The sequence below is a fragment of the Chiloscyllium plagiosum genome, unplaced genomic scaffold (genome assembly GCF_037043375.1).
Source record: "Chiloscyllium plagiosum isolate Xiang-an unplaced genomic scaffold, Cpla_swu_hap1 HiC_scaffold_44, whole genome shotgun sequence".
Taxonomy (NCBI): Eukaryota; Metazoa; Chordata; class Chondrichthyes; order Orectolobiformes; family Hemiscylliidae; genus Chiloscyllium; species Chiloscyllium plagiosum.
Window position 1 is genome coordinate 22274739 of NW_028270182.1, and position 12004 is coordinate 22286742.

Genomic DNA, 12004 nt, shown 5'->3' on the forward strand with positions numbered 1-12004 from the left:
TACTCTGAGTGAAAACGTTGCCCCTTAGGTCTCTTTTATATCTTTCCCCTCTCACCCTAAACCTATTCCCTCTAGTTCTGGACGCCCCCACCCCAGGGAAAAGACTTTGTCTATTTATCCTATCCATGCCCCTCATGATTTTATAAACCTCTATAAGGTCACCCCTCAGCCTCTGAAGCTCCAGGGAAAACAGCCCCAGCCTGTTCAGCCTCTCCCTGTAGCTCAAATCCTCCAACCCTGGCAACATCCTTGTACATCTTTTCTGAACCCTTTAAAGTTTCACAACATCTTTCCGATAGGAAGGAGACCAGAATTGCACCCAATATTCCAACAGTGGCCAAACTAATGTCCTGTACAGCTGCAACATGACCTCCCAACTCCTGTACTCAATACTCTGACCAATAAAGGAAAGCATACCAAACGCCTACTTCACTATCCTATCTACCTGCGACTCCACTTTCAAGGAGCTATGAACCTGCACTCCAAGGTCTCTTTGTTCAGCAACACTTCCTTGGACCTTCCCATTAAGTGTATAAGTCCTGCGAAGCTTTGCTTTCCCAAAATGCAGCACCTCACATTAATAAGATCACCTCTGATGTTTTAAACTCAAATAAGTATAAACCCAAACTGTTGAACTGACAAACCCTTTGACCCAAGATTGAGCCTAGTTAACCTTCTCCCACTACTGTGTTGCAAATATGATCTTAAGGAAGCCAGAACTGTACACTAAATTCTAGATATGGTCTCACCAAGGCCCCTGTACAGTAAGTCACAGAGATCTACAGCACAGAACAAAGCCAATCGTGCTTGTGCATGTCAAAAACAATCACCTAAAGATTCTATCCAATTTTCCAGCATTTAGCCCATCATCTTGTATGCCTTGGCACATCTAAACTGAAAATGCGTTGCTGGAAAAGCGCAGCAGGTCAGGCAGCATCCAAGGAGCAGGAGAATTGACGTTTCTGGCATGAGCCCTTCTTCAGGAATGAGGAAAGGCTTCAGGTCAGGCTTTCCACATTCCTGAAGAAGGGCTTATGCTCGAAACGTCGATTCTCCTGCTCCTTGGATGCTGCCTGACCTGCTGCGCTTTTCCAGCAACACATTTTCAGCTCTGATCTCCAGCATCTGCAGTCCTCACTTTCTCCTTGGCACATCTAAATACTAGTTTAATGTTATGAGGGTGACAGTCTCTATCAGCTAACCAAGAGTGGGTTTCCCACTACTCTGTGGGTGAAAAGATATTTCCTGTCATGCCCTCTAAACCGCCTGCCCCTTACCTTAAATCTATGCCCCCGGTCATTGATCCCTCCACCAGAGTATAAGTTTCATCTCGACTACTCTGTCTTTGCCCTTCATAATCTTATACATCTCTATCATGTTCCCCTTCAGTCTTTTCTGCTCTGAGGAAATCAGCACCCATCTATTCATTCTTAACTAAAACTCTCCAGCTCAGGTAACATCCTGCTAAATCTCCTCTCCAGTTTAATCCCGTCTCTCCTGTGTGGATTCCAGAACTGCACACAATACTCAAACTCAGGCGTAACCAATGTTTAGTGCAATTCTCGTGTAAAGTACAGTTATAGCAAGACTTCCCTACTTTTGTACTCTATAGCCCTTGTGATTAAGGTCAATATTGTATTTGCCTTCCTGATTACTTGCATGCTAACTTTTTGTGAGGCATAGAATCACAGAATTCAGCTATTCAATTCTACACTGACCCACAAAAAAGCATCCCACTCAGATCTACCCCCCCCCCCCCATCCTAACCCTGAAATCCTGCTTTTCCCATGGCTAATTCACTGAGCCTGCACATCCTTAGACACTATGGGCAACTTACCATGGCCAAATCACCTAACCTGCACATCTTTGGACTGGGGGAGGAAACTGACGCACCCAACAGAAACCCATGCAGATGCGGGGAGAATGTGCAAAGTCCACACAGAGAGTCGCCCGAGGCTGGAGTTGAGCCCGGATCCTTGGCACTATGAGGCAGCAATGCTAACAACCGAGCCACCCCAAAGCACAGACACCCCAAATCCATGTAGCATTCTACAGTCTGTCTCATTCTCTGTTCAAATATTATTCTGCTTTTCTACTCTTCCTGCCAAAGTACATAAGTTCATGTAGTGCCATGTTATACTCCACCTGCCAATGTTTTGCCTACTCTTTTAATCTACCTATTTTTCTTTGCACACTTTCTCCTGTCAATGCTCAAATGTGATGTCAATACAGTCAATTCCTTCATCCAAGTCATTGATACAGATAGAAAAAGAGTTGAGGACACACAGCTGATCGCGTTGGCTCAGTGGTTAGCACTGCTGCATCACAGCACCAGGGACCCAGGTTCAATTCCTGACTCAGGCAGCTGTCTGTGTGGAGTTTGCACATTCTCCCCGTGTCTGTGTGGGTTTCCTCCCACAATCCAAAGATGTGCAGGTCAGGTGATTTGACCATGCTAAATTGCTCCTAGTGTTAGTTGCGGGGGTAAATGTAAGGGTCTGGGAGGGTTGGTGTGGACTTGTTGGGCTGAAGGGCCTGTTTCCACATGGTAGGGAGTCTAAGAATCCACTAGTCACAGTTTACCATCCTGAGAATGCCCCCTGTTAATCAATTCTCAATCAGGTTGTAATATCACCATGAGCTCCTCCCTTGTCTAGCATTCTTTTAAATGGTGTCTTATCAAATCCCTTTTGAACATCTCAATACGCTATAAGATGTATGAGTAGAGATGGGCATTTGGCCCACCCAGTCTGCTCCAGCATTCAATGAGATCATGGATTATTTGGTAATCCTCCACTCTACTTTGCTGCCTTATCCTAATATCCCTTGATTCCCTTGATGATTAAAATCTGTCTATCTCAGGTTTGAACAACTCTCTACAGTTAAGAATTCCACAGATTGACTCACTCCGAGAGAAGAAATTTCCCCTTGTCTCTGTTTTTAAACTGCCTCTGCATTTACCCTGTCGAGCCCCTTAAGAAATTTATATCTGCTAGTTTCTCTCTATCCGCACGGCTTCTTACGTCCTTAGTTGAAACTTTATTGCTGGAACAGCACAGCAGGTCAGGCAGCATCCAGGGAACAGGAGATTCGACGTTTCGGGCACAGGCCCTTCTTCAGGAATTCCTGAAGAAGGGCCTGTGCCCGAAACGTCGAATCTCCTGTTCCCTGGATGCTGCCTGACCTGCTGTGCTGTTCCAGCAATAAAGTTTCAACTTTGATCTCCAGCATCTGCAGACCTCACTTTCTCCTCGAAGATTTCTTACGTCCTTAAACAGCTTTAATAAATGTGTCGAGTGTGATCTCCCTGTCACCCACCATGGCGTTCCTGCCTGATTTGTAATCCTGATTTGTTTTAACCTTCCAGCTGTAATCTTCCAGCATTTTCCCAATGACACATCTTAGTCCAAATTGCCTGTAATTTCCTGCTTCTAGTCTTCTTCCTTTCTTTAATTGTGGTGTTATATTTACAGTTTTCCTATCCACTGGCATCCTTCCAAACTTAGGGAACTTTGGATGATTACAAGCTTTGCATTGACATCTCTGCAACCCTTGCCTTAAGAACCGCAGGATGCACTGCACCAGTCCTGGGGGTCTGTTAGCCTTTACCCCCATTACTTTTCTTTAAATAATAGTGTTTGTTTTAAGTTCTTCCCTCCTTTTAGTTCTAACTTCTATTCCCCTTGGGATTTTTTTTTCGTATTTGCTACTAGAAGTCCACGCAAAATACTTGCTCAAAATTAAATCAAAATACTGACGATGCTGGAGATCTGAAATAAAAATGGAAAATGCTAAAGAAAATCAGCAGGTCTGGCAACGTCTATGGAGACAGAAACATTTTGAGTCCAGTACGATTCTTCTCATTGACTTAGACATTTATGCAGAGGAGGCCATTCTCCTATCATGTCCATGTCGGCCATTTGGCCTATCCATGTTGGCCAACAAAGATCTGATTACATTAATTTCATTTCCAGCATTTGGCCCATAGACCTGGAGGCAATGCAAACACATGATTTACAAGGACGTTGCCAGGATTGGAGGGTTTGAGCTATAGGGAGAGGATGTATAAGCTGGGGCTGTTTTCTCTGGAGCATCGGAGGCTGAGGGGTGACCTTATAGAGCTTTATAAAATCATGAGGAGCATGGATAGGGTAAATAGACAAGGTCTTTTCCCTGAAGTGGTGGAGTCCAGAACTAGAGGGCATACGTTTAGGTTGAGAGGAAAAAGATTTAAAAGGGATCTCAGGGGAAGCTTTTTCACACAGAGGGTGATGTATGTATGGAATGAGCTGCCAGAGGAAGTGGTGGAAGCTGGTATAACATCAGCAATTAAAAGCCATCTGGATGGGTATATGAATAGGAAGGGTTGAGAGGGATATGAGCCAAGTGCTGGCAAATGGGACTAGATTAGTTTCGGATATTTGGTCGGCATGGATGGGTTGGACCGAAGGGTCTGTTTCTGTGCTGTACATTTCTATGACTCTATGACAAGTGAATATCTACATATTACTAAAATGTTATGAGAGGTTCTGACTCAACCATCCTGTCCAGGCTCCCATCCAGGTTCTGGGAGAAAACATTGTCCTCAACTCTTCTCTTAGTCTCCTACCTCTTACCTTAAATGCATGTCCCCGGTTCCTGGAATGGAACAGAAAAAGGCCTTTCCTATTCATCTTTTCTGTGCCCCCCACCCCAGTCTTAGACACCTCTATTTGGTAACACTTCCAGCCCTTCTAATCATCCCTCGGACCCTCCAGTCTAGGTAGCATCTTGCTAAGTCTCCTCTGCACCATCCCTAGGACATCCTTCCTGTCATGTGTTGACCAGAACTGCATGCAATGTTCCAGTTATGCCCTAACCAGTGTTTTGCACAGTTCCAGCATATCTTCCTTGCTCTTGTATTCTGTGCCTCAGCTAATAATGGCAAGTATGCCATATGCCTTCTTAACCACCTGTTACTTTCTTAACTGCCTGCCCTGCTACCTGCTTCAGGGATCTGTGGACATGTGCACCAAGGTCCATCTAGTCTTCAGTACATTCTGTATATTCTGAGCTCCCACAATTCACAATGTGATCTCTTGCTTTGCTAGCCCCTCCCCCACAAAGTGCATTACTTCACAGTTTTGCAGGTTGGATTCCATTTGCCATGAATCCCATGGAATCTTACTTTTTTGACCAGTGCTTGTTCTTCAGAACTCACTTGTCCAAAGTCTCTGCCATTTCCTCAGTCCTCATTATTAATTCCTTTAAGGTACCAATACTCTCAATACGCTTTTCCATTTATATACCTGAAGGAGTTTTTATTTCAGTTATATTTCATGCTAATCCTATTTCTCTAACCCTTTTTTTTGTTAGTCACCCTTTGCTGGTTCTAAAATTCTGTCCTACCATTAATCTCCTCAGCATTGTGGACAATCTCTTTCATTTTGATAACATTCTTAACTTCTTAAGACAAAACCACTCTGTGGGCAGCACGGTGGCACAGTGGTTAGCACTGCTGCCTCACAGCGCCAGAGACCCGGGTTCATTTCCCACCTCAGCGACTGACTGTGTGGAGTTTGCACGTTCTCCCCGTGTCTGCGTGGGTTTCCTCCGGGTGCTCCGGTTTCCTCCCACAGTCCAAAGATGTGCAGGGTCAGGTGAATTGGCCATGCTAAATTGCCTGTAGTGATAGGTAAGGGGCAAATGTAGGGGTATGGGTGGGTTGCGCTTCGGCGGGTCGGTGTGGACTTGTTAGGCCGAAGGGCCTGTTTCCACACTGTAAGTAATCTAATCTTAACAAATGTGATAGTACTTCATTCTCAGTGGAATATGTTTTTATTCAAAGTTACAACATATCGTTTTCAATGTTTGTCATTACTTATTTTTAAACTGTTGGCCATTTAACCTATTTTCTTATTCTACTTTCATCAACTCGGTTTTCATTCCTTTGTAGCTGCCTTCATTTAGCATTAATAGCCTTGTTTCAAATCCCAATTTTTCAACCATAAATTGTGACATTCTACCATGTTATGATCAGTTTTATCTACTGTGAGATCATTAATTCACCCAGTCTCATTGCACATTTTCAGGTCCTCTGATTAGTTCCAGAATTTATTGTTTTAAAAAGCTATCCCAAACACACTTATCTTTGTCAATTTGATTCATTCATTGTGTACGAAAGCTAAAATCAACCAGGATACAGAAGCAGAGAGAGGTGATGGCACAGAAAGAAGCATTTAAGCCCATTGATTCTGTGCTGATCAGGAAAGAGATAAAAAAAACTAGACGCTCATTTTAATCCCATGTTCCAGCACCTGGTCAGCCTCACAGGTTGCAGCACGTTAGGAACAGATCTAGAGCTTTTTAAATGAATTGAGGGTTTTTGCCTCAACCATAAACTGGATGGTAATAATCCAGAGATTATTGCCTTTGAGATTCTGCCTTTTAAGTTAACCCTGTGATGCTATTAGAACTATCTCAGCAGAATCTCTTTTCTGGTGGCATGGACGGGTTGGACCGAAGGGTCTGTTTCCATGCTGTACATCTCTCTGACTCTCTGACTCTATGGTCCTAATTCTATCATTGGTACCAAAAAGGACTATGGCAACTGAGCCTCCCTTTTCACTCCAAATTCCTTACCAGGCACAGGGAGGTTTTTTTTATTCACTCATAGGACATGGGTGTTGCTGGCTGGGCCAGCATTTATAGCCCGTCCCGAGTTTCCCTTGAGAAGATAGTGGTGAGCTGTTTTCTTGAACTACTGCAGTCCACATGCCGTGGTAACCTTAGGGAAGGAATTCCAGCATTTTGACCCAACGACAGTGAAAGAACAGCAATGTATTTCCAAATGAGGTTGGTGAGTGGTTACAGAAGAACTTGGTGATGTTCCCATGTATCTGCTATTCTTGTCATAGAGATGTACAGCACGGAAACAAACCCTTTGGTCCAACATGCCGACCAGATATCTGAATCTAGTCCCATTTGCCAGCACTTGGCCCATATCCCTTCAAATCCTTCCTATTCATGTACCCATCCAGATTCCTTTTAAATATTGCAATTGTACCAGCCTCCACCACTTCCTCTGGCAGCTCATTCCATACATGTACCATCCTCTGTGTGAAAGGGTTGCCATATAGGTCCATTTTAAATCTTTCCACTCTCACCCTAAACCTATGCCCTCTAGTTCTGGACTCCCCCATCCCAGGTAAACAACCTTGTCAATTTACCCTACCCATGCCCCTCATAATTTTGTAAACCTCTATAAGGTCACCCCTCAGCCTCCAATGTTCCAGGGAAAACACCCCTAGCCTGTTCAGCCTCTCCCTATAGCTCAGCCCTCCAACCCTGGCAACATCCTTGTAAATCTTTTCTGAAATGTTTCAAGTTTCACAACATCTTTCCGATATGAAGGAGACCAGAATTGCACACAATATTCCAGCCGTGGCCTAACCAATGTCCTGTACAGATGCAACATGACCTCCCAACTCCTGTACTCAATACTCCTACCAATAAAGGGCTGATGCCCGAAAAGTCGATTCTCCTGTTCCTTGGATGCTGCCTGACCTGCTGCGCTTTTCCAGCAACACATTTTCAACTCTGACCAATAAAGGAAAGCATACGAAACGCCTTCTTCACTATCCTATCTACCTGCGACTCCAATTTCAAGGAGCTATGAACCTACACTCCAAGGTCTTTTTGTTCAGCAACAATCCCCAGGACCTCACCACTTAAGTGTATAAGTCAATAGACAATAGACAATAAGTGCAAGAGTAGGCCATTCTGCCCTTCGAGCCTGCACCACCATTCAATATGATCATGGCTGATCGTCCTTAATCAGTTTCTGGATTAGTGGTGCTGGAAGAGCACAGCAGTTCAGGCAGCATCCAAGGAGCAGCGAAATTGATGTTTCGGGCAAAAGCCCTTCATCAGGAATAAAGGCAGAGAGCCTGAAGCTAGAGGAGGGTGGGGGTGGGGAGAAAGTAGCATAGAGTACAATAGGTGAGTGGGGGAGGGGATGAAGGGGATAGGTCAGGGAGGAGAGGGTGGAGTGGATAGGTGGTAAAGGAGATAGGCAGGTAGGACAAGTCCGGACAAGTCATGCGGACAGTGCTGAGCTGGAAATTTGGAACTAGGGTGAGGTGGGGAAGGGGAAATGAGGAAACTGTTGAAGTCCACATTGATGTTCTGGGGTTGAAGTGTTCCGAGGCGGAAGATGAGGCGTTCTTCCTCCAGGCGTCTGGTGGTGAGGGAGCGGCGGTGAAGGAGGCCCAGGACCTCCATGTCCTCGGCAGAGTGGGAGGGGGAGTTGAAATGTTGGGCGACGGGGCGATGTGGTTGATTGGTGCGGGTGTCCCGGAGATGTTCCCTAAAGCGCTGTGCTATGAGGCGCCCAGTCTCCCCAATGTAGGGGAGACCGCATCGGGAGCAATGGATACAATAGATGATATTAGTGGATGTGCAGGTAAAACTTTGATGGATGTGGAAGGCTCCTTTAGGGTCTTGGGTGGAGGTGAGGGAGGAGGTGTGGGCGCAGGTTTTATAGTTCCTGCGGTTGCAGGGGAAGGTGTCAGGATGGGAGGGTGGGTCGTAGGGGGGCGTGGACCTGACCAGGTAGTCACGGAGGGAACGGTCATTGCGGAAGGCGGAGAGGGGTGGGGAGGGAAATATATCCCTGGTGGTGGGGTCTGTTTGGAGGTAGCGGAAATGTCGGCGGATGATTTGGTTTATGCGAAGGTTGGTAGGGTGGAAGGTGAGCACCAGGGGCGTTCTGTCCTTGTTACGGTTGGAGGGGTGGGGTCTGAGGGCGGTGGTGCGGGATGTGGACGAGATGCGTTGGAGGGCATCTTTAACCACGTGGGAAGAGAAATTGCGGTCTCTAAAGAAGGAGGCCATCTGGTGTGTTCTGTGGTGGAACTGGTCCTCCTGGGAGCAGATACGGCGGAGGCGGAGGAATTGGGAATACGGGATGGCATTTTTGCAAGAGGTAGGGTGGGAAGAGGTAAATTTAAGGTCAGGGTGGAATGTATTGGTGAAGTTGATGAATTGATCAACCTCCTCGCGGGAGCACGAGGTGGCGCCAATGCAGTCATCAATGTAGCAGAGGAAGAGGTGGGGAGTGGTGCCGGTGTAATTACTGAAGATCAACTGCTCTACGTAGCCAACAAAGGGACAGGCATAGCTGGGGCCCATACGTGTACCCATGGCTACCCCTTTGGTCTGGAGGAAGTGGGAGGTTTCGAAGGAGAAATTGTTAAGGGTGAGGAACAGTTCGGCCAAACGAATGAGAGTGTCGGTGGAAGGGTACTGTTGGGGACGTCTGGAGAGGAAAAAACGGAGGGCTTGGAGGCCCTGGTCATGGCGGATGGAGGTGCAGAGGGATTGGATATCCATGGTGAAGATGAGGCGTTGGTGGCCGGGGAAACGGAAGTCTTGGAGGAGGTGGAGGGCGTGGGTGGTGTCTCGAATGTATGTGGGGAGTTCCTGGACTGGGGGGATAGGACAGTGTTGAGGTAGGTAGAGATGAGTTCAGTGGGGCAGGAGCATGTTGAGACAATGGGTCAGCCAGGGTGGTCAGGCCTGTGGATCTTGGGAAGGAGGTAAAACCGGGCAGTGCGGGGTTCCCGGACTATGAGGTTGGAAGCTGTGGGTGGGAGACATCCTGAGGTGATGAGGTTCTGTATGGTCTGGGAGATAATGGTTTGGTGATGGGGGGTGGGGTCATGGTCAAGGGGGCAGTAGGAGGAGGTGTCCTCGAGTTGGCATTTGGCTTCAGCGGTGTAGAGGTCAGTGCGCCAGACTACCACTGTGCACCCCTTATCCGCTGGCTGGCTTCAGCGGTGGAGAATCAGTATCCTGTCCCTGCCTTATCTCCATGACCCTTATTCCACAATCCTTGAGAGCTCTATCCAACTCTTTTTTAAATGAAGCCAGAGACTGGGCCTCCACTGCCCTTTGGGGCAGAGCAATCCACACAGCCACCACTCTCTGGGTGAAGAAGTTTCTCCTCATCTCTGTCCTAAATGGTCTACCCCGTATTTTTAAGTTGTGTCCTCTGGTTCGGCACTCACCCATCAGCGGAAACCTGTTTCCTGCCTCCAGAGTGTCCAATCCTTTAATAATCTTATACGTCTCAATCAGATGCCCTCTCAGTCTTCTAAACTCAGGGGTATACAAGCCCAGTCGCTCCAGCCTTTCAGCGTAAGGTAGTCCCGCCATTCCAGGAATTGTCCTCGTGAAACTACGCTGCACTCCCTCAATAGCCAAAATGACTTTCCTCGGATTTGGAGACCAGAACAGCACACAGTACTCCAGGTGTTGTCTCTGCAGAAGAACCTCTTTGCTTCTATACTCAATCCCTCTTGTTAGGAAGACCCGCATGCAGTTAGCCTTCTTCACTACCTGCTATACCAGCATGCTGTTAGCCTTCTTCACAACCTGCTGTACCAGCATGCTGTTAGCCTCCTTCACGACCTGCTGTACCAACATGCTGTTAGCCTGCTTCACTACCTGCTGTACATGCTGTTAGCCTCCTTCACTACCTGCTGTACATGCTGTTAGCCTCCTTCACTACCTGCTGGACCTACATGCTATTAGCATTCTTCTCTACCTGCTGCACCTGCATGCTGTTAGCCTCCTTCACTACCTGCTGTACCTGCTGTTAGCCTTCTTCACTACATGCTGGACCAGCACGCTGTTAGCATTCTTCACTACCTGCTGCACCTGCATGCTGTTAGCCTCCTTCACTACCTGCTGTACCTGCTGTTAGCCTTCTTCACTACATGCTGGACCAGCACGCTATTAGCCATCTTCACTACCTGCTGTACCAGCATGCTATTAGCCTGCTTCACTACCTGCTGTACAAGCTGTTAGCCTCCTTCACTACCTGCTGTACCTGCATGCTGTTAGCCTCCTTCACTACCTACTGTACCTGCATGCTGTTAACTTTCTGCACTACATGCTGTACCATCATGCTGTTGACATTCTTCACTAACTGCTGTACCAGAATGCTGTTAGCCTTCTTCACTACTTGCTATACCTGCATGCTGTTAGCCTCCTTTACTATCTGCTGTACCTGCATGCTGTTAGCCTTCCTCATTACCTGCTGTACCTGCATGCTGTTAGCTTTCTTCACTACCTGCTGTACCAGCATGCTGTTAGCCGACCTCACTACCTGCTGCACCAGCATGCTGTTAGCCTCCTTCACTACCTGCTGTACCTGCATGCTGTTAGCCTCCTTCGCTACCTGCTGTACCTGCATGCTGTTAACCTCCTTCACTGCCTGCTGTAACTGCATGCTGTTAGCTTTCTTCACTACCTGCTGTACCTGCATGCTGTTAGCCTACTTCGCTACCTGCTGTACCTGCATGCTGTTAACCTCCTTCACTGCCTGCTATAACTGCATGCTGTTAGCTTTCTTCACTACCTGCTGTACCTGCATGCTGTTAGACTTCTTCACTGCCTGCAGTACCAGCATGCTGTTAGCCTTCATACTGCCTGCTGTACCTCCATGCTGTTAGCCGCCTTGACTACCTGCTGTACTCGCATGCAGTTAGCCTCCTTCACTACCTGCTGTACCTGCATGCTGTTAGACTCCTTCACTACCTGCTGTGGTTGCATGCTGTTCACCTTCTTCACTACCTGCTGTACCTGCATGCTGTTAGCCTCCTTCACTACCTGCTGTACCAGCATGCTGTTAGCCTCCTTCACTACCTGCTGTGCCTGCATGCTGTTAGCCTCCTTCACTACCTGCTGTACCAGCATGCTGTTAGCCTCCTTCACTACCTGCTGTACCAACATGCTGTTAGCCTCCTTCACTACCTGCTGTACCAGCATGCTGTTAGCCTCCTTCACTACCTGCTGTGCCTACATGCTGTTAGCCTCCTTCACTACCTGCTGTACCAGCATGCTGTTAGCCTCCTTCACTACCTGCTGTACCAACATGCTGTTAGCCTCCTTCACTACCTGCTGTACCAGCATGCTGTTAGCCTCCTTCACTACCTGCTGTGCCTGCATGCTGTTAGAC